The sequence below is a fragment of the Protopterus annectens genome, chromosome 1.part2 (assembly GCF_019279795.1).
Source record: "Protopterus annectens isolate FY-2018-M chromosome 1.part2, PAN1.0, whole genome shotgun sequence".
Lineage (NCBI taxonomy): Eukaryota > Metazoa > Chordata > Ceratodontiformes > Protopteridae > Protopterus > Protopterus annectens.
The window spans coordinates 465,561,361-465,584,853 of record NC_056727.1 but is presented as its reverse complement, the minus strand read 5'-3'; the positions used below and the strand labels follow the sequence as shown (position 1 = coordinate 465,584,853).

The 23,493-nt window shown below is 38.4% G+C and overlaps 1 protein-coding gene across 1 annotated transcript in view; it reads right to left on the bottom strand.

Moving 5' to 3' along the window:
• The window catches only part of CFAP61 (cilia and flagella associated protein 61), a 4,145,169-nt gene that overhangs the window by 3,602,696 nt on the left and 518,980 nt on the right, over nt 1–23,493 (bottom strand). The gene's annotated exons all lie outside the window — the stretch shown is intronic.

Below are 23,493 nucleotides of genomic sequence, written 5' to 3'. Positions count from 1 at the left end.
CAAACAAGACAGACAGCAGAGCAAATCTCCCTACACAGATTTCAGATCTGAGCTTTATTAAATCTTTGAAGTACAGTATATACCGTAAAAACTTAAAAACAGCTAAACCCTAAACACAATATCTCCCTTCCTCAGAGTATGTTTTCAATTTTACAGAATGTGGTTGGGGTTGGCATAATGATGAAGATGTTTATCTCACAGACACAAGATACAAGGTTTGATTCTCACCTTTGAGGGAAATTGGATAGTCCTAAAATGTCCCAAAGGGAAACTAACCTAATGAAGGGACTATTAACAGACCCAGGGAACTAACTACATAAGTTTGACTAGTCTTATAAGCAACGCCATGGAAAACTATTGTGAACCTGAAAAACAAAGACATAGAAAATCTTCACACACTGGACCCATCCTAGTTTGGTTTTGAAAAAAGGGCAGATCATGCCTACTAAACAGAGTAGACTTATTTGAGAAGGTCACTAAAATCATGGACAAGAACAAAAGATCACATACTGCCTACCTCGACCTGGCAAAGACATTTAACACAATATCTCACTCAGGTATTCTAGACAAACTCACAAATTTAGACATAAATCTGTCACCAGATGGATAGCCAAATGGCTCATACATAGAACACATGAAGTTAAGGTGGGGGAATCCACCTCCACCAACAGGCCTGTTACTAGTGGCTTCCCACAAGGCTCAACACAGGAAACTCTCCTGTTCAGAATATACTTCTCTGAAGTGAAGGCAAATGTATAGGATCTATGGCTGACCAACTCTGCTGATAAGTGCAATCATTGCATCCCCCAAAGATGAAGAAGGGTTTGACACGGACAATTATCTGATGCCAAAGCCATAGCCTAAAACTCAATGCAAAACAAATTAAAAAAAAACATAATTATAACCTTTGGGAAGATGACCACCCCTGCAAATTACTACGTTGATAACACTACCCTAAGAGTAGACCCACTGATAAGGGACTTGAGAATTCAAGTTGGAAGTAACCTGAACTTTGATCACAATTTATCAATGGTGATGAGAAAATCCTTCCACATGGCAAAGTGTATAAGTAATGGCATGGTATCCAGATCGAAGAGGATCACAGTATCACTGTACTCAGCCCTCATTAGACCAATAATCAAGTACAATGCACCCTCTGGTATGTACCTGACCAGGAATTTGCAACAGCTGGAATGACCACAGGATGTAAATAACATGTCATATGCAGACTACCTCAAAGTCCTCTCCCTGTACTGTGTCTCTTACAGACTACTGAGGACGATCTATGCCTAACCTACAAGGCATTATACGATCCACCCCTGACAGATTTGCTAAACACTCACAAAACAAACAGCACTAGAATTACCTGATCTAATGATCTAAATCTTGTCTATGACATACATAAAACATGTTTGTGGGACAGATATGTGTCTCAGAGATTACCCCTTCTCTGGAACGGACTCCCCCATTCATGTGAGGCAGAGCTCTTTCCTAAGCTTGTTCAAACACAATCTGGACCAATGAATGGGAAATCGCAAATTTACCCCTGGCTTGTTACCTATGTCCCTTTCAGACAGGGGCAGCCATTCTAGTCCTTGAGCATTAATAACTGGGAAAATTAGGGCATGAATGGTTAGGCTTACAATGGGCAATTAACCTAGTAACCTCCTATGATCACCTTACAGTCACATGTTAAAAAGCATGATCTTTTGATCAGTATCCTACCCTGGTAAATAAAATAAATAAATGAGTGGATGATAAATGCAGTACAAGAGAAAGTATGCAAGAAGCTTAAGATTGGAGTAATAGAAGAGTCAAATATTACATGAAATAGCCCTATAGCATTAGTTCCTAAACCTAACAGAACCATAAGGTTCTGTAATCATTTTAGAAAGCCAAACAGCATCTTAAAAATTAATAGTTACCCAATGCCCAAGAAAATGAAAATTATAGAAATGTTGAAGAAGGCAAGGTTCATGACTACACTAGACCTCACTATGAAGGGTTATTCCAGTGTGCCTTCCTCCTATTTGCATTGCATGGTGCCCCTGTAACCATTCAGTCACTCATGGACAGAGTCCTAAAGTCCCATGGCCAACATTTTGTTGATTACTTGAATATCGGTATCTCCCACTTTGAGGACTGAGGCTTCCATCTAGTCAAAGTACAAGCAGCATCAGCTGCCTTAAAATAAGACAGATTCATCCATTAATGTTTCTAAAATTAAACTAGGTATGCCAGAGATGAAGTACTTGCATATGTGATCAACAATGGGATGGTCAGACCCCCAAAAGAGAAAGTATATGCAGTAAGGAAGGGAAATACAGCAAGGACAAAAGAATAAACAAAGCTAATGTCAATGGCCTCTAGCTCACCAAGTTTGCAGATAACTGTAAATTGGGAGCTATCAAAGATTCCCCACTTCACTAACATCCTGCAGGACAGCCTAACACAGACAAATGTCTGCTGCCAAAGCCATGGTTTGAAACTCAATGCCAAGAAGTACATTAAAGTTCCCTTTGGGAAAAAGTCCACTCAAGCCAATTACTCCATCGATAACATACCCCTAAGACTTGACCCAGTAGTTAGGGAATCTGGGAACACATGTAGACAGTAATCTGGACTTCAACCAACACATAGCCAAGATAGTAAGAAAGTAATTTTATGTTGTCCAACATGTAAGTACAGGTATGGCATCCAGGTCCAAGGCAGTTATAGTACCATTTTACTTGACTCATCATTGAGTATAATGCCCCCTTCTGTGGTTACCTTGCCAGCCATTTGCAACAGCTGGAACATCCAAAGAGGTTCCTCACCAGGAGAATCCACAGGATAAACACAGTGTTCTACACAGAATGCTTTAAGGCCCTACCACTATAAACAATCTCCTACAGGATACTGAGAGGTGATCTATGCCTGGCATATAAAGCATCCTTAGATCCAGCCTAACAGATCTTTTGCACATATGCAAAATGAACAGCACTAGAAGCTCTAGATCCAAGGATTTAAACTTTGCCTGTGACATAAACAGAACATGCTGGTGAGACTCACATGTCTCAAAGGATCCCTTTTCTATGGAATAGGCTCCCCATCCATGTGAAGGAGTTCATCACTGACCCTATTCAAATGTAACCTTGACCATTGTTTGTGAAACTCTAAATCCTAGTCTGGCCTCCATGTCTTTAATGGACAGAGGGAAACAATAAGTAAAATCTTATCTAAGTAACATACCCCCTACCCCACAAAGCCCTTAGCCACATCCATACTCATATACCCATTCTAACAGATGCCAAAGATACTGGAACAAAACTGGGTTGGGTTGCACAGCTAGGCTTATAAAGACTCTGGTGGTCATTAGCCTAGTATAAACCAATGAATCTATGAACAAATAAGGGGATTTTCGGGGTTAGCTGGGTATTACTGCACGGTTGTACTCCACTATGCTATAATAGCAAGCCCTTTAAATTATTTGAAGAAGGGTTGCTGTGCCTAAAACTACAGTGGATAATGGAAGTGGACACAAGTTTTAATCACTTAAAAGTACTACTGTACTCACAGCCTGTGTTAGTTTCCCCAGATTTTAGTAAACCTTTTTGATGTATACAGATTATTTGAATGTGAGCTTGGGGGCAGTGCTGTAACAGCCCTGGGATGGAGAAGAGCACCCAGTAAGTTATTCAAGTCATGTTAAATAAATTAGAAATGGGATACTCCATGACTGAAAGAAAGTGCTTAGCAAATAAATTGTCCCTCTTTTATCTAAATTACTGTCTACTGGACAGAGAATTCACATTAATAAATGAACATACCCCCACATGGTTTCACAAACAGCAAGGTGGCAACTTCAAATTTTGTACTGTGAGCCCTTTCACTTCAGCCATTCAGGTTCAGTGTAAGTTACTAATCTGGCTTGACCCATCACAATGCAGCTAGCCTATTGGGGGTATAAAGGCCATCTAGTGGGCAAGAAAAGTACAGTTGTGTAAGTAAACTTACCATAACAGTAGATGTTCAAATGATCACTGCTGCAGTAGCCTTAGCATATATGGGTTATATCCCACAAAGGATGTAACAGCCAGCCAGCTTCCAAAGTTTCAGAGCACATTCCACATGCCCAAACTGTCAAGCAGTGCAGGCTGAGCTGATTAAAAGACAAATCTGGGAACCAAGCCATTCAGAGCTTTCCTGCCAACAGAGAAAGGGAAGCTTAGCCCTGAAAGAACAATGCTGGGAATAAGAAACAATAACTGTGCACACCCTGGCAAAAAAAAAAATACACACCAATAAAACAAGGAGGATGAAGGGAGCTACTGCAGCACTGCTCATCAAACTTCTTATGTTATGGTATGTTTACGTACACAATTGTACTATGTTTATCGTATTGATAACTATTGCAGTAGACATAGTTCTATGGGTAGATTACCCCAGCTTTCTGCATTTGGGAGGTGGAGGGAGAAGAGCCTAGGAGCCCCTGGAGAATGGTCCTTGCAAAGCTTGATATAGATCTGGAGAAGAAATCAAGCTTGCAGTGTTTTGTAAAAGTATGTACAGAAGACCAAATAGCAGCTTCTAGATTACTTCTAGAATCCAGCCTTTCCAAAAAGCCACAGATGAAGCCAAGGCACTGGTACAGTGGACCTTGACCTTGTCTGGAAAGCTTTGTTGTGGTGAATAGAACAAAAGATAATAGACTTAGAAAACCATTTGAAAATGGTGACCCTTCTTACCTTCACAAGAAATGAACTGATACACAGATCTGAAAGACTTAGTTCCATCAAGGTAGTACCCAAGTTCTCCGTCGACATCCAAGGAATAGCATATGTGTTTTCCCTAACCTTGGGTACAAGAAAGAAAACATGGAGATGGATAGTTTGGATTAAGTTAAACTCAGATACCACTTTAGGCATAAAAGGATTAGTTCTCAAATAAACCCTGTCCATATGGAAAATGAGATAGGGTTGACTAACCATAGGAGCTTGAAGTTCAGATACTCTTCTTGCAGAGGTCAGAACAATCAGTAAAACTGTTTTCCATGTCACAAACTTCAAGTCAGCTGGGTGACCTGGTTCAAATGGAGTGAGTGTTAGCTTCTCTAACACAAAATTAAGATCCCAGAGGTACCATGAGTTTTCTTGGAAGCCTCTCATGCAAAACCGCTTTCAAAAAAAATTGACTTGAGAATGCATTGAAATCGAAGGATCCATATGCAGACATGCTGAAATAGCTGATAAATAAACCCTGATGGTGGAATAAGAAAAGCTATAGGATAGTAATTCACTCAAATATTGTAAAGCCAGAAAACAACTAACCTTGAATTGGTGTTGTTTATGTTTTTGGCACCAACTAGAAAACCTTTTCCATTTGCTAATATATCATTTTCTAGTAGAAGGCTTTCTTGCCTCCATTAGTACCTGTTGCACACCCTCAAGTAAGCAGGTATCTCAAAGGAATTAAGACCCTATCATCCAGTAGTCAGCTGAAGTTGATTGGTGTCAGGTTGCATCAATCACCCCAGTTTTTGTGTGAGTAGATCCAGTCTGTGAGGAGGCTTGTGGTAATTGCCCCTTGCCATTTCCAAAAGAAGGTAGAACCATGGCTGGCTGTGACAGAAGGGAGTTGCCACAATGATCTTGGAGGATTCCTTTTGAATCTTCAGATGTACACTAAATATAAAGCATACAGAAATATTCCTGTCCAAGGAAAAGAAAAGGTATCTGTCTTCCAGGCCTTCTTGCATGGAGTAGTGGAGTAGAATCTTGCCTGCTGACTGTTCATTCAGGATGCAAACAGGTCTACTTGAGGAACTTCCCACAGATAACGGATCAAATCTTGGAAGACCACCCCAATCTAGCTTACATTTGTGAGGGTCTGTCCTTGTCCTGCTCAGCTTGTCTGCTACACAGTTTTGCCCTGACAAAAGGTAGGATGCCTGTAGAGTGAGACTATGCTGTGAAACTATATCTCAAGCTAAAAATGGCTAGTCTGCAGAGGGGATATGACCTGGTTCCCCCTTGCTTGTTGATGCAACATATGACTGTGGTATTGTCTGTAACAACTTGAAGAGGCCCTGGGAACCAAAGATGATTCAGAGAGTTGAGTGTCTTGATTAGTGCAGGCATCTCTTTCAAATGTATATGCTTGCATGTCTCCTTGGTATCCTACATCCCTTCCATTTTTATCCTCCCTGAAAATGCTGCATGCAAAGTCCAAGGCACCTATGCTAACTGACTTCTTTGAAACAGGGAGGGAGAAGGGAAGACATGGAATTAGGGGCATGCATTGTCTCCAAGTGATTTCACTTCTGACAAACCCCAGCACTGGAATCTTAAAAAAACAAGTAGTGTTGGTTCTGGGATCAGATACTTCAGAACTGATAATGTGATCCAGACACACAAAACGTTAGTAGTACAATGGGTAGTATAATTGCCTTTGGTATAGAAGGCTGTAGGTTTTACTCCCACACCATGTAGATGGATTGCTGATACTGTGGAGTACTTTCGGAGGGGGTGCTGCACTGCTGAACATGTCCTCCTTTGGATGAGATACCTAGTAACAATAAACCTGTTGTCAGTTTCCCCACTCTAATGGGCCTGCTACATATCCACAAAACAAACAGCACCAGAATTACCTATTCTAAAGGCTTAAAAGATGTCTGAGATATAAATAGGACTTGTTGGAGAGACAGGTATGTGGCCCATAGACTACCCCTTCTTTGGAATAGGCTCCCCATCCATATGAAGCAGAGTTCCTCCCTAAACCAATTCAAGTGTAACTTGGACAATTGGATGGGGAACAGAACATTTATCCCTGGTATGATACCTATGTCTCTAATGGACACAGGCAACTAGTAAATGTTTCATTTCCCAAGCCCATGCTTACACTTATTAAGGGTACCAGAAATTGTCAGGGATTTGTGATGCATGGCTAGGCTTATAAAGGCCCTTGTGGCCATTAGCCTAGTAAATGACTATGAACCTGAGACACCTCTATATCTTCTTCATGTGGAGTTTTCCAGGTGTATAAAGAGAATCACAGAAGCCGTGATATCCAAAATGCTGAGTAGAAAACATTAGAAATAGATTTAGATATAACTCTGTTTTCTTTTTTCCTGTGGAAGAAGTTATTTGAACAGTGGTGTCTAGTCGACATCCCTGTGAGAAGGAGTCAAGAAAGACTTTTGAATGTCCTTTAGGGAATCCCATCTTGTGTAAGAGATCTTTCACTCAAGATGGAGATTCTTGACACTTTGAAATAAAAACTTTGCAAAGATAACAAGTCTAGCTATTGTAAAATGTGGATACTCTGTACCCTGCAATGAGCTATAACTATAGCTGAAAACATTGTCAGCAGTTTGGTGCAGTAGATAGTCCAAAGGGTAAGTTACAGAACTTATCATGTGATCAAGACACACAAAACATAAAGAAATACTGGAAGTCTGAATGAATAGGAATGTGATGATAAACCTCTTTTAAACCTAGTGTTATCAGGAAACTTAAAAGTGGAAGAGGTAACAAGTTGTGAAATGACATTTTTTTTTAATTTGGACACTGTCACAAACAGTCTTAGGAAAGCAAGATCCAGAACTGGTCTCCAAGCATTTTCTTTCTTTGGCACTAAAAAACATCATTGAATAAAACCTGCTTCCCATCTGAAAAGGGGGAACTGATTCTATCACTCCCAGGGATGATATGATAAAGGACAGGTGGAAACAAAAGAGTCTGGTCTGCAGAATGATGAATTACCCCATCTGTAATCTTGATGAATGATTTTCAGAATTAATTTGTCTAAAACTATCTGTTGCCAAAGAGAAAGGAGGTGACTCAGACTTTCTGGAATAAAAAAGTGGGCTGCTAGGGTGGGAGGGGGGACAAAGCCTCTTAAATAGTCCTCCTAATTTACTGGACTGACTTTCTTTTCAGAAGCTTCCAGAATTATTCTTGGAACCCCCTTGTCATTTCTTCTTAAAGGGACAAACTCAGTGTTTAAAATTAGGGACCGAGTTAAGTTGACAGATGTCACACGTACTTTGACATGGCACTTTCATTCCCACCCACAGTGTCATTTTACTTTTAAATATCCTGTAAATCCACAGTTCCAGTCTTGTTTCAGCTCCCAGGATAAACTAATCTTTGGATTTGTGTTCCTCTCCAACTTGCATTGGATTGCAGAACTATGCCCTAGCTCCTGGCTCATATTTAAAATAAAGCTGTGCCAGGGAAAAGGGAAATCAGTGTGTACTAACTTTTAAATTTGGCATCACTCATGCTTCTATAGATGTACAAGCAGCCCGCACATAAAAAAATAATGTATTTGTCTAGTAGTATTCAGAAATGAGTACATATCAAACCAGAAGCTGAAAAAGGAACAAAAGAGTGTGTCTACTAATGTTCCAACCTTCTGTCACACACTTGCTTCTATGGAATTACTAGCAGATCAGAAAGTCACTGCACCAGGCTAGTATTCAAAAATCAGAAATACAATAAAACATGATATAAAGAGAAATATGATTTCCACTACTGTTTGTCTGACTCAGATGCTTTCTATAGGTAGAAGCCATGTGATAAAATTGTTGTAGTTGGCCAGGATTCACAATCAGCAGAGAATAAAATATGAACTGAAAGAAAAAAAAACTCTCGCTTACCTGAAATGTAAACAAAGGCTGACACAAAACAAAAAATCCCTAGGACATCTGTTTACCTGCATTTTGTTGAAACTACTTATGTTCTTTCTTACTACAACCAGTTGAGGAGTTACATAATCCTTAGAAATTTTGGAAAACATGGACTGAAATATCTTAAGAGATTCCCTGTATCAGCTTACCCCTTTCATCACACTTTTTGAGCACCTCTGCAGCAGAGGGACTAGAAACTAAATATCTACCCAAAGGAGAATTTAGAATCTTAACATCATGTGGGAGGTTCTGAGAGTGCAGCCATGCAGACCTCCTCAGAACAGTATCAGTAGCCAAAGCCCTTCAACATAGTCATATACACACACTGTATACAATTAATAGTTACTTGAACAATAGAAAAAATTTAATTATTTAAACCATATTTTCCCCACAAGAAGAAAGTGCAGGCAAAACATTTCTCATACTTTCACAATTAGTCAGGACAAACCTTAGCATATGACCTGACAATTCAAAATTTTGAAAATCAAAGTTGCAGACGCATACACTTTTTCCCCATACTTATCAATAATCTTCCCATGAAGATATAACTAGGGAGTAGTATAAGTAGAGTTGATATATTTTTTCTTACTTTTGTGCAGGATAATGACTAGATTAAGGCCCATGGCTTGATCTAACAACAAGTTTTAAGTGGAAGCAAGTAAATAAGAGAAGACTGAATGCAATGAAATGATTTTGTTTAACAAATAAATGTTCACAGTATAACATGAAAAGCTTGTAGATGAAAGCAACTATGTATCTGGGTCTTATGTTTCTATAGAAACAAGCTAATAAGAAGGCAGTACTTTTTTATGTTAAAAGTTAATGTTTTATAAAAACATTCAAGTTGTTTTCTACATCTGGGAGAGGAATAAAGATACGTCAAAAATGGGCTGCACTTAGTGTAAGTAGAAGCACAGGGTGTTCCATGCAGCTTAGCATGCATAACCTTAATTATAGGTCAATTAAAGCCTGTGAGTGCAGTTGTCAATCTAGGGCAATTGTTCCTCTTAGGGTAGTTAAACTTCATTATTTGAAGATGTACACAGTTTTGTGTGTTTGTATTAAGTTAGTAGGTTACGGGGGTATTGTGGATGTATGTTTTTTTTGAGGGTTTTCATTAAAACAAAAAGTCTTGTAAGATGCAACATATATTCAAACACACATGACAAGAAACAAATGTCCAAAAGATCAACCTGCCAAACATTACTGCATGCATGTAACACAAAAGCTGAAAACAGACACTGGAAAAAATAGCTGTTATACATAACAGGCGGAAACAATAACTTCTTATCATAATGTCAGCAAGTTGCATATTATCCTGGAACATGAATGGTCTCATAAATATATACAAAAAAGAAAGAGTAGTGAAATATATTAAGAAACTCAAGAGTACAAATAGCTATGCTACAGGATACACATTTAGAAATAACTTAGCATGTGAATTTGATAAACAAAAGGATTTCAAGATGGTTATTCAGCAAAATATCTAGGTCAAAGGAAAAGTAGAGTACTTGTATTAATTGCTAGAGACACTCCAATAGAGATAGAAGAATAAAATAACAGTGGTAGATTTGTGGCAGTAGGAGGATACTGGAAAGACAGAAGGAATACATTTACATGTATTTATATTCTAACTAAAACTGCTACAGAGGAGCTTAAGAAAATTCTGGGAGAAATAATCAGCTTTCAGCAAGGAGTATTACTTATAGTTGGGAACTATAATTTGATTTGCAACAGTAAGGGTGTATCTGGGGTGTCTAGATGAGAAAATAAAGCAAAGGAGGGTAGATTTTTGAAGAAAATTATGAAAATACTCGGTGCAGAAGAAATTAATTCAGTAGTTGGAACTCAGAGAAATTACATATTTCTCAAGGTACAACAACTGGGCCTGGCTAAACAGAAATTATATTTTGCAAAATTTTTGATATGCATCCAAATAACTATTTCAGATCATGTGCCAATAATAGCAAAGATATTAATGCAGGATAATTAAATAAAAATGAGAGACTGCTGCTTCCCCTCCTGTCTGTTAAAAAGTGGGGAATTTAATGACTGGGTAGTGGAAAGCATTCAAGAGTTATTAGGGAAAACAGGAATTTCTCCTGAAGATGTAACTAGGGAGTGGGATAAAATGAAAGTGGAGTTTAAAAACAGGGTAGAAATAAAAGAAAAAAATAGATATGGTTAAGAAGCAACAAGATTTATTTAGAGGGACTGACAAAAGTTAAAGTACTGCAGAATAAGAGGAATCTCAAAGAACTAGAAGAGGCACAACTGCAGAGTGCTAAAGAGAAAATAAGGGCCTACCTACTTAATATGCATACATTTAGAAAGACTGCTGCTAAGTAACTGTTTTTATAATAACTCCAGAGCACAAAAACTTATAGTACAACAGGAAACAGAAAGTAAAGAGGATTGTTGCCAAACTTAGGGAGCATATGGCAAGAAAAATAACCAGAGACACTGTAGCGATATTAGAAATATTTCAGATGTTTTATGAAAATCTATATAAGCCAGAGAAATGTGAAAATCAAGAAAAATCACACATGGAAATATTTATGGAAGAATTAAAAATGCCACGGTTAGAAGTAGTTGAGGCTAAATTGTCAATAGGTAGAAGGAAATTACATTAAATGGTGATGTATAACAATCTACAAGAAAGTTTCCAGGCATAGACTGTATTCCTGTGGATGTTTAGAAGCTAAGAGGGACGAAAGTGATAGATATGGAAGGTTTTGTTTAACAGTATCTGAAAAGGAGGGGAAACACCAACATCCTGGTGGCTAAAGGAATGGTAAAGGTTCATAGGTTGATACTAGGCTATCTGCCCTAGGGCATTTATAAGCCTAGCCATAGTGGTTTCCGTTTTCGCCACCCTTTTAGATTAGTTGACTGTGCCTCTGTATAGTAGGTCACAGAAGATAGCCCTTTTAAGGTTAGTTTACTGTGCCTCTGTCTAGTAGGGACACAGAAGAGATCCCAGGGGTAAACCTACGATCTCCCATCCACTAGTCAAGATTTCTCTTGAAGAGGGTCATTGAGGGGCTCTGCCTAACATGGATTGAGATTTTGTTCCAGAGTGAGGGGAGCCTCTGGGATATGAATCGGTCCCTCCAGCATGTCCTATTTATTTCTGTGCTGAGGTTTAAGTCCCTGGAGCATGTAGCTCTAAGGGATTTGGATTTCCAGAGGTGGAGCATGTCCATTAATTCTGGGTTGGACATGGCTTTATACATCAGGCACAGATCGCCTCTGAGTAGGTGATAAGCAACTGAGGAGAGCTGGAGTTTCTTTAGCCTAACTGTGTAGGGCATCTGTTTGAATCCCTTGATCCTCTTGGTGAGGTACTTCTGAGGTCTTTCCAGTTGCTGCAGGTATCGGGTAAGGTACATCCCAAATGGAGCATTGTATTCAATTACGGGCCTGATGAGTGATGAGTAGAGGGGCACAATGATCTCTCTTCATCTAGATGTGAACACTTTCGTGATAAGGTGGACTATACAGAAGGTCTTTCTAACCACTTGCCAAAATATATATATATATATATATATATATATATATATATATATATATATATATGGATCACCTTCAGTTGACCGAAACGCCAATTCGCCGACACGTGGAAAAGGAATGCGAACGGACCGACAACGCAGTTGACCGACACGCTGGAATCCTGACAGCCGGAAGACCGACAAGGGGAATGTGTAAGCGCGACTTGGTAAGTATGCGATAGTGAGGGATTTAGGATTAGGGATCGGACAGGTAAGTGTGCAATAGTGAGGGATGTAGGGTTAGGGTGTGTGAAAGGTGAGTGTGCGGTAGTGTCGGAGTTAGGGTTTGGGTAATGTAAGTGTGTGTTAGTGATGGGTTTATGTTTTAGGGTGGGTTAAGTGAGTTAGGGTTAGGGTGCAGGTAGGGTGAGTGTGCGGTAGTGTCGGACCTTGGGGTTGGGGTTAGGGTGCAGGTAGGGTAAGTGTGCGGTAGTGTCGGACCTTGTTGTTAGGGGTGGGTAAGTGAGTTAGGGTGCAGGTAGGGTAAGTGTGCGGTAGTGTCGGACCTTAGGGTTAGGGTTTGGGTTAGGGCTAGTGGATATGTCATGTAGTGTACTGTGTTGTTTACGTGTAGTGTGTCGGTGTAATGGTGTTCGGTGTTTTGCGTTGTCGGTCTTTTGGTGTCGGTGATTTGTGTTTCGGCGGTTTGGCGTTTCGGTAAATCGAAGGTGATCCATACACACACATGTATATATATATATATATATATATATATATAGTTATATATATATATATATATATGTATATATATATATATATATATATATATATATATATATATATATATATATATGGCTCTATGTGGTTTTGTGGAGAGAAGGCAAACATTTGACAATATTAACAGAACAATGATGATCCAGGAGGGAAAAAGAATGTAAGAAAATGTCACTGTTTTGGCAGGTCTTGATGCATAGAAAGCATTCAGCAGAGTAAACTGGGATTTTACGAGTACAGGAATGGAAGCATTTGCATTCGCTGCCACAATATTAAAGTTGCTTAGTAGGATATACGAGGGATAGGAGATATAAATTAAAGTGGGGGGGGGTTCCTCTCTGATAACTTCTGTCTGAACAGAAGAACCAAGCAGATGTGTCTTCTTTCCCCTTTGTTATTAGAGTTATATTTAGAATCACTGGCAAAAAATAAATAAATAAGGGACTTACAAATTCAAGGACATAAAAGGTATAGTAATCAAGAAAAGTTGGCTTTACTTGCAGATATTATATCGTAACTGATAAAAACAGAAAAGGACATCTCAGTGTTGTAGAACATTTTGAGACAATTTCAAATATTTATGGTATATAAAATTAATAAAGATAAAACAAAGGCTACAGTTGTAAACTAGGTATTCACACATTAAATGGTTCAGCAATACCCATGTTTATGGAAACATGATAAAATGAAGTACTTACGAGTGTAGGTTAAAAAGAATTCTGTTATGGCAGCTAAGGATATGTAGGAAGAGAGTAAACAAAAGATATGACAAAAACTGAGGAACTGGAAGTTCTTGTTTTTGGATGTGGCCAGCTACATAACAAGCAGTGAAAGTGTTTTCCGTCCCTTTAATTTTATATACAGGTCATGCATATCTTTTATCAACCAGAGGTTGAGTTATGGATAGCAATTCAACCAAAGGAGGTTATGGATAGCAATTAATAAAGAGTTGAATGATTTTATCTGGGAATGAAAGAGGGCAAGAGCCAAGAGGGATAAGTTGATCCTTTCAATTGAACAAGGTGGCTTGGGATTACCTAATTTGAGGGTATATTTTAGAGCTATACATTTAATACATATATACATACATGCATACATACAAATATTTCAAGCATTGGCATTAATGCCCTTCTAGCCTGCAAATATACCAAAAACACTTGTTTCCATAATAAGTGTTCAGACTGTTCTTAAACATAACTAAACTTCTGCTTGCTTTAATTTAATTTGGTAGTCTATTCCATGCATCAGTTGCTCTCTCAGAAAATCTATTAATAAACTTCTCATTCCTATAGAATGTTCTACATATGTTTTCCGGAGATTCTCTAGTACTTTTTGATAACCCCAAATATTCCCAGAGATAGTTGTCTCTAAATGCCCTATATACCTGAATTTTGTCTCCTCTTAAATATATATATATATATATATATATATATATATATATACACACACACACACACACACACACACACATATATATAAATATATATATACTTGTGTGTGTCTATATATATATATATATATATATATATATATATATATATATATGAGATGCTGTACAAGTTCAGATATTTTAGTTTTTTTATAATAAGTTACATTTTCACATCCATGGATGGTTATTGCTATATTTCCACTGTACTCTTTCCAGTTTACTCATGCTTGTTTTATTATAAAGTTTCGATACTGGTATTCTATACTCAAGTTTGGATCTAATGTAACTAACAAACAGTTCCTGGACTTTGTAAATCTTTTTATACAACCTGTAGTTCCAGAACTATCATTAACTAACTTGATATGATTAGAAAAACTCAAAGCTGGACCTACCCATATACCCAAGGTCCTTAAATTAATCAACAGTTTCAACTGCCATGTGCTGTATTAAATATTCATCTTTCAATTTATGTCTCCCAAATCCTATATGCTTATTTTTTTATGTACTTATCAGCATATTACTCTCCTGTGCCCAAATGGTCAATTTAGTCAAGTTATTTTCAGACATGCCCTATCTGTAACACATGTAATCAGTTTAGCTAATTTCAAGTCATCTGCATACAGACTGTAGAACACCTCAGATGAAAAAAAGATAGATATGAAAGATACAATCTACACATGTATGGACCTACAACAGAGTTAAGGCTCCTATACATAGTACATGCAGAATGATACAATTCAAAGTGGAAAGGCATAATGAAACGGGGGGGGGGGGATTTTGTATGTAGATCTTTCAGCAGAATAACAATAGCCATACAGAATATTATATTCATTAAGTAGCAGAAAGTATTCTACAACTAAGGCAACACAGGAATGAACAAAGAAGACTCTGCCGATAGGGATGACTGCAATTAGGGATACAGAGACTATGCAACAGGGCTCAGAAATGTGCTGGGGAAAACTGGCAAAGGAACTAATGTATTGGGAGCAAATAATTAGTGAGGGAAAGGTAACAGAATGGGAAGATGTCAGGAATACATTTGGATTGCATGCTAGAGACTGCCTACCCTATCAAGAACTGATATCAGAGTACAGGCAAAGACAAAGGGATAGGGGAATCATATGTGAAAGACCAGTACTGGTAGAGTTTTTAGTTGAATCTGGAATCTGGAACAGAACCTGCTGTTTAAAAAGGGATAATTAGTTGGGCATATAATATATTGCATGATAACTACAGGAATAAATCAGAGGAGGTTAGAAAAATGGGAAGATAGACTGGATGAGCAATTCACAAAGAAATAATGGTAGAATGTATGTATGGCTCCCAAATATGCAACAAAGTATAGAAGATTTAGAATTTTTGCTTGGAAGTGTTTGCATGGGTATTATTGTACCCCAAGCAGACTCCAAAGATTTTTTCCTCAGGAAGAATGCAAATGTTGGAGGCATGATGGGGAAGAAAGAGGTAATAGGGTACATATTTTTTGGGACTGTAATGAGTTGGCAGAACTACTGGGTGAACAAATTGGTGCAACTAAGGAAATTCTGTTTTTTGAGCTGGGATACAGGTTCCGAATTGTCTAAACATAGTAAGACCTTGCTAAGTTTAATTATGGTGGCTTCCAAAAAAGCATTTATTAGAAAATGGAAATCAAAGTGTAAACCAACTATATCTGAAGTAGTGAATAGAGTAACAGAGATAAAAAAAATGGAAATGGGATCTTTAGAAACTGGAAGGATCAAATTACATAGAAAATTGGGAACTGTGAACAATGCATGCAGAATAATGTTATGGAGAAGGAATGAGGTTTAAAGGAAGACAGGAATTCAGTGAGCAATGTAATACTGGATTAACAATGGCTAAACTGAAGATGATGTATAACATTTGTAACTGAGGATATGTCAGCGTGGTTTGTTTTCATTTATATAAATGTATGATTGCCTGTGTCATAAGTGATAATTCAATAAAGATGATTAAACATAATAATAATAATATTACCATCCTTATCAGAAAAAGGATTAGAATTAACCAAAAGGTTAACAGCAGAAAGATTAACTGTAGGTATAACTGTTGAATAAGGTTTAGGAAGAGTGCATAAAAAATTAAAAGGATAAGGAAGTTTATACATCCTGTCTGTCTTTTTAGGGGCAGTTGCCTAAATGTCAGGAAAATTGCAGGCAGTAATACACACATCCTCCAATGCTGACAGAACTGGAGGAATGGGTGCAGGTTCTGGAAATTCTTTCTGTAAAAACTCATAGTAGTTTCTTATGGACTGAGAAACCTCAGTGTTCTCCCACTGAAAACACTAGCACATTCTAGAAATAGTCTCAAAGAAAGAGAACCACCCTCAGGGATACTGAGAAACTAAGCTCTCATCTAAGTTTGAATCAAAATTCTGAGGAGAAAACTCCATATCCGTCTTTTCATCTTCCTATCCACATTCAGAATTTTGAATCTCTTAAGGAAGAGAGAGATATCCCTCTTTCTTTTACAAGAAACTACCTTACAAGAAGGATAAAGAGCTTAAATTAACCCCTGAGCTAGACTCAGTAAACTAATCCTGTTTAAGAAAATTTGAAGAGGAGTGGATACAGGTTTAATTTTCTGCTTCTTTCTGACAAGACAAACTGGACCAACAATGTTATAAATGGCAGCAACAGTTTCCCCAGGGATGGGCACAACATTCTAATGAAACAGGGAAGACTTTCCTGTTCCTTCTTCCAGGACCAACAAAAATTATTCTCCCTTGCCCAGTGAGGGGTGCCAAACAGCCACAAAGGACGTGGCTAACCCCTGGTCCATAGTCGCTAGAGGTGCTATACTACAGGAATCCAAGGTAAAAGATGAGTGGTCTGAGGTACAGCAAATGGCTACAGCAGAGTCACCCACTCGCATCTGAGGCAAATTACTAGCCTGCTGTGATGGCGAATGCTGTTTGCTTAACTTTTTCTTTTTGTGGCTGAAATAAGGACTGACCATGGGTCTGACAGAATATTTCATGGTCAAGATAAAAATGGCGGCTCTTTCCCAGAGTAAACAAGCAGAAAATGCTGGTAAAAACAAAAAGTCTTTAAAAGTCACATTTTACACAGACAGACTCAGTATAAAACACTTTAAATCACTTTGCCAGCTCCACAAAGTAAAATAAAAACAATTTGCTTTAAATAACCTTTAAAGTCTTGTGACAGTCTATTAAAACGCAAACTCTTAGCTTTAAAATAACTTTCCTGGGGAGAGAAGTATGAATATTGAACAAACATATTAAACTGAAGATTTTTCCCCCAAAAGGAAACTTATCTGCCCAGAAAAGGAGCAACAGAAGACAGCCAATCCTTAAAGACCTCAGAGAAGCACACTTTTCGGTGACTGTAAATCTTTGAAGGGCTTGGTGCTCAAATTTGCCTTTAGTTAGCTCAACTCAGACAGTTTGGGCACATGGTAGGTGCCCTGAAGCTTTAGAAGCTGTCTGGTTGTTATATCCTTGACAGGATATAACCCATATATAGAAGGTTACTGCAGCAGTGATCAATATGATGAACATCTCCTATAGCTCTATGAATTTACATAAGCTCCATAGGCCCCTTCATAGGTTCATAGCATGATACTAGGCTATTGGCCCGGAGGCCCTTATAAGCCTAGCCAAGAATATTGCCCATGTTCCCTCAAAGTCAGCACCTGTTTCCCCTGTTCAGCAGGGGACACAGGTGGAATTCCAGGGGTGTATTTTCTGTTTCCCATCCAGTCATCCAGGTTTCTCTTAAACAGGGCTAGAGAGATACGCTGCTTGATATGGACAGGGAGTCTATTCCATAGATGGGGGGAGTCTTTGGGAAACAAATCTATCCTGATTCATTCAATTCAATTCAAGAGAGCTTTAAGGTGTTACACAGTGAAGACTCTGGTTTACTTTGGGTATTTCTGTTTGTTGTTAGAGTTTGGGATTTTCTGTGTTACCTTTTTATTATTCTTTATTATTGTTTTGGATATTTTGCAGTCACTACTACATTAAGGACATCAAGTTAATTTACAAGCTGAGATTTCTCAGAAAATGGAGAACCAAACCACTTATGCTCTACTGACAATCCCTTGAAAAGGGGCAAAAGATTTCACATCTACAACTAGTGGGGTTTGTTTTCAAAGGTCTGAATGCATCATTAAAGACATCTAAAATGTAAAAAAAGAAAAGTCAGTGACAATTCAAAAACATTACAACTGAACACTTGAATGTCGTTAAGAGAGCATTTGCATCTATCCTATGGGCCTCCTTCAAAGAAGTTTTAAGGTATAACAGTGAAAACTCTAGTTTATTTTGGTCCTTTCTGTTTTGTGTTAGCAATCTGACTTTTCTGTTACCTTTTTTTTTTCCTTTTATTCAATGCCAGAACCAAGGAAATGTATCTTCCCCAGCAGATAAATAAAACAAAGTGGAGGGTCAGGTTTATAACCCAGTATCTCCTAAACCTCTGAAATAAACTTCCCCTGCATGTTAAGAAGTGCAATTCACTATCTTCCTTTAACATGACCTAGATAACTGGATGTCTAGTGACAAATTTACTCTGTGATTGACTGCTATGGCCTTCTTGGAGAAAAGAGGTGAAGCATGAGGGAGGGTACAGGCAAGGCAATTGTAGTCATACGATTTAGTGGCCTTGGAATATCTACAAAATCTATGAAATAACTGTATTGTCCACAACTACAAATAAAAACATAGCTCATACCTCTTAACCTCTCAGTGCAAGATATCTGGACAAAGACAGAAATAATGGGGGGACAATGCCCCAAAAATAGGGACAGATTTAAATATTGCTCCTATAAACTTAGACAGTTGTTAGAATGACAGGTTTTAAATTATTGTGAATTTTCTGAAGGATTTGAAGTCTAAAAATGAAATGTCTGTCATTATTTAGTATTATTTAGTTACTTCAATCCTCAATGATTTGCCAGAAAATCATAAATTTTACAAGGAACATACCAAAAATATGAGGCAAAAATCTGGACATTCTGCAAAAAAATCTGTACAGTTGAGAGGTATGCATAGAGTGAAAGAGACAGATGCTTTATTCTAAAGGTTTTATCAGATGTTGTGACAAATACTGAAAATAAATTATCCAAAGGTTTTTAAACTCAAATCTATTCACACAGAAACTGCAGAAACAATTAAAGACAGATAACAGAGTGAGATGTTTAAACCATGATTTCTTTAAAGCTGGTGTAATAGACATCTGATTAAGGGGAAAATGGTCTTCATGGTAAAGACAAAGTAACATCTCTATGTTGCTTTTTTTAAACCTCTACTGTCTCATAAAAACAATAAAACTAAAAAAAACTCCGTCCACTGAGATAGGGAATATTAAAGCAAGAAAGTACTACTCTGTGAGGTACTTGCCATAATACTATAAATCCTCAGATAAAATAGAAGCATGCCAGTATGCACAGATTCTTTACTTCTGGGTATTGCCTCTAAGTCAAAGACTCCCATCAGCCAGAACTAAAACAGTGCATCTCTCCTCCAGTGCTTGCAGTGTAAGCATTCAGGAGTTCAGAGTTGTTATATTCAAACAACACCATGTGCCAACTCATTTCTTCCTGCAGTGATGGAAAATACTCAGGCTACAGAAACAACAATGAAAAATTAATTACCCAAGGCTCAAATCACATATATGCCTGAAATAAATCAGAATTAGCTGCATCTAATAAAATAGGGGCAGCAAAGGGCATCACTCCACCCAGATGAAGAACTTCCGCCAATTGGAGGCAGAGGCTTGCACAGTAGAAGGCTGTCTGACAGCCTCTATCACTTCTGATACCTACCCTGGGAGGTCTGGTTGGTTTAGAGATTCTACAGCCAGATCAGTCGCCTGCGATGAAATGAATTGTTACTCCAACCATAAAAGGCTTTCATGACTTAGACCACAGTTGTTTGGTGTACCGCTAGAGACCTGCGATCCCAAAATTTCTTGGCCATCACAAGGCAAAGAAAAACAGCTTTAGTTTAGCTTTCTTCCCCTAAATTATATGATGATGCTTGGGAACAGCAGGAATAGTGAGAAACAAATTGGAATCTTTCATGTTGTGGAATAGTGAATTTATCTACTATATCTCCCCCAAACCCTGCTGCACTGAGCATAATAGGGGGACCACATTCACCAAAGTGGCACATACATCATTTTCCAATGTGTACTACTACCAGAACATCAAAACCAGTTATGATCTCTGAATCACAACTCCAGGAGATGACTAAAGGAACAACTCACAGAGTCAATCAGCAAATTCACTTTTCTTCTAAAGTGACTCTTCCACAAACCAATGTGTCTTCTTATGGCACTCTTATGGCTCAGTGTCAGATACACACACTGACTCGCTCCAAAAGGAATACAACCATTTACATCTGTGCTTGTTTAGAGATTTACAATGGATGGATAAGTGTCCCCAGAAGAAGTTTTGTCTTCAAGACCTCCAGAGTAGGAAGGCTATGTACCTCCAACTTGTTGATGTGGAACCCCATCTCTAGAAGGGTACTTCTTCCCTTCAGTTGCAGTGGAGGCATGGTGAGTTCCCCATCCTGTCATGGAAGCATCCACAGTTAGGGTTTGAGATGGGTTTTGCTGTAGGAAGGAAAATCTGACCAGGAATTTAATGGATATGGTCCATCACTACAGCTCAGAGACACAGACCTAACACCAAAAGAAGAGAACATAATGGCACTGCAGCCACCCACATTTTACAGTTCTTTGTAACATCTACATCCTCATGCATACAAATGACAGCATAAAGGCTATGGCAGCCATCAAGTCCAGAAATCAAAGTAGCATCTTATACCCTCACCATGGATGTCAATATCTTCCTGGTTCCCCTCCACTGCAGAACAACTGGCATTGGCAAGTGTCCAGTTTCATGCTCATGAAAGCAATCCTGTGAGACTGAATTATAGATAGCTATTCAAAGTTTACAGTTACCAGCAAGGACTGCAGCAAAAGAAGACAATTGTAGAGATGCTATCATTGTGCTAGTTGCAAAGTAGGGAAAATGTACAGCTTCTTCCACTGCAAACCTCTACTTGCCAGTTCCAATTACACACCAAATGTCACTGACACTGAATAAAGTCTAAATGGCAATATCTTATATTGGAAGTGATGCCTACCCTGACAGAACTGGAGAAATCTTCTGAACAGACCCAAGAATTGATTTGCCAGGATATATTCCTTATGTCCAGTAACACTATCTAGGCATCCTGCAGCTGGAGTATGAAAAGCAATCATTTGGAAATGAATGGTTTGAATGTTCTGTTTAATGTCTCTGAAACATATGGTAAGACAGAAACTGTCTAAAAAAGAGAGAATCTGTCTGTCCAATTTTAATGGGGAAGAGGAAGGAAAATAACTTAACCACCCCTTCCATTCCAAATTCATAATAGCCTCTATGGCTAGTGTCAAAAATACAGTATAGGCCTGTAACAAGAATTTTGCTGTAGTGTTTCTGTCTCTTGGTCAAGCTTGCTCACGGGAAGAAGAGCACTGTTCTTAAGATGTAGCTGACTAAGACTGGTTCTACAACCCACTTGTCTTTGGTGATGGCTTTCAAAGATGGGGCAAACTTTGATAACTGTCCCACACGGGTAGTCCAGATTCTACACAGGCCTTCTGAGGCAGAGTGTACAGAGTCACTGAAGTGAGTAAATTAGTTATCATATGGTCTTCAAAAGAGGTTGATACATATTGGCTTACTCTGTCTGTGAGGAAGCCTCATCCTCTTTGGGGTTGGCTTGATAAGGGAGAGGGGGAATACAGGGAGATCATTAAATTCCATCACAGTGGTGAGGGCCTGCTTCATTTTCAAGTGGTCATCCATCAGGTCTTAAGAGACCTTCCCAAACAGAAATGCTGCCTAAATAGGGAGAGAATGCTGTCTCTGAACTCCTCCTTAAGGAAGGAATGTTTCAGCCATACCCTCCCTAAACCTGTGGACCCTTGCCACATCATTATATCAGTAGAATCAAAACTGCAGCACATTACATAGGAACCTACAGTAAAAATTCATCCTCCTCCTTCATTCTTATCTCAGGGATGTCAGTAAGGTTCTTCTGGGCAGCAGTTTGGAAGGTTAGCACAGATGTCTGACCACTCTGAACCCTTGTTTGACAAAAGTCTATACTACATTACCATATTTGACATCAGCTTTACATTCTTTGTCTAATGACTTGGTAAAAACATGCTGGGGATGCTTGGGAGAAGTTGTTGGGCCAAAAAGATCATACAGGAGCCAGCTCAAGAATGTCATCTGGGGGTCTGCTCCATTCAGCCAAGGTTTTATAAAGGCTGACATTTTTTTTGGGTACTACACAAACACAGTCCAAATATTCCAGACTGCAAGAATAGTATTCTTGAACACTAGAGCCTCATTCTCCCCTTTTCCCAAAAATTCATTCTGGTATTTTTGTGGGGAAGGTTTAAGATCAAGAGGCCAGCCTTAAGTGAACTTTGTCAGCCTCAAAATCCCTTCAATGATAGGGTTGTCAAAGGGGGCGATGTAAGGAGGAAAGTAGTCATTGCCATTATCCCCTTCAAAATTATTACCTGTATGAAACATTCATTTCAGGAGTCAGAATAAGAAGCAGCCCATAGTGATTGAATAATGTCAAGAAGTTCCAGTATCACAGGTTGAAATGCTAAATTAAATCCAATTAATCAGTTCTAAAATACATTCAAGTACAACTGAGAAAACGGCTAGAAAATTGAAAAAGTAATGCAGTACAATGAAGGCAACAAGAATATGGTCGTCTGTAGAATGCCCTTGATTAAATTCAGACTAAAATCTATTAAGAGCCGTAATGAATTTAGAAATAGAGCCATTGCCTAAAGAACACAAACTCATTCTCAAGAGAAAATTCAGCTCTTCCCCGGCTGTTTTCATTACTGGTCCATGGCAAGCATTCTGAAAGACTACCTTTAGAGCAACTGCAAGCTGATCACAAATGCTAGCCCAGATGAACTACCTTCACAAGCAGATGAAGAGAGTTAAAATGACTACACTTTCGATCACCCACTATTCAGGTTGCTTTTAAAGGGCACAACAGCACCACTCATTTGTAATTAATATTAAACATTTAGTTATTGCATATAAAAGTT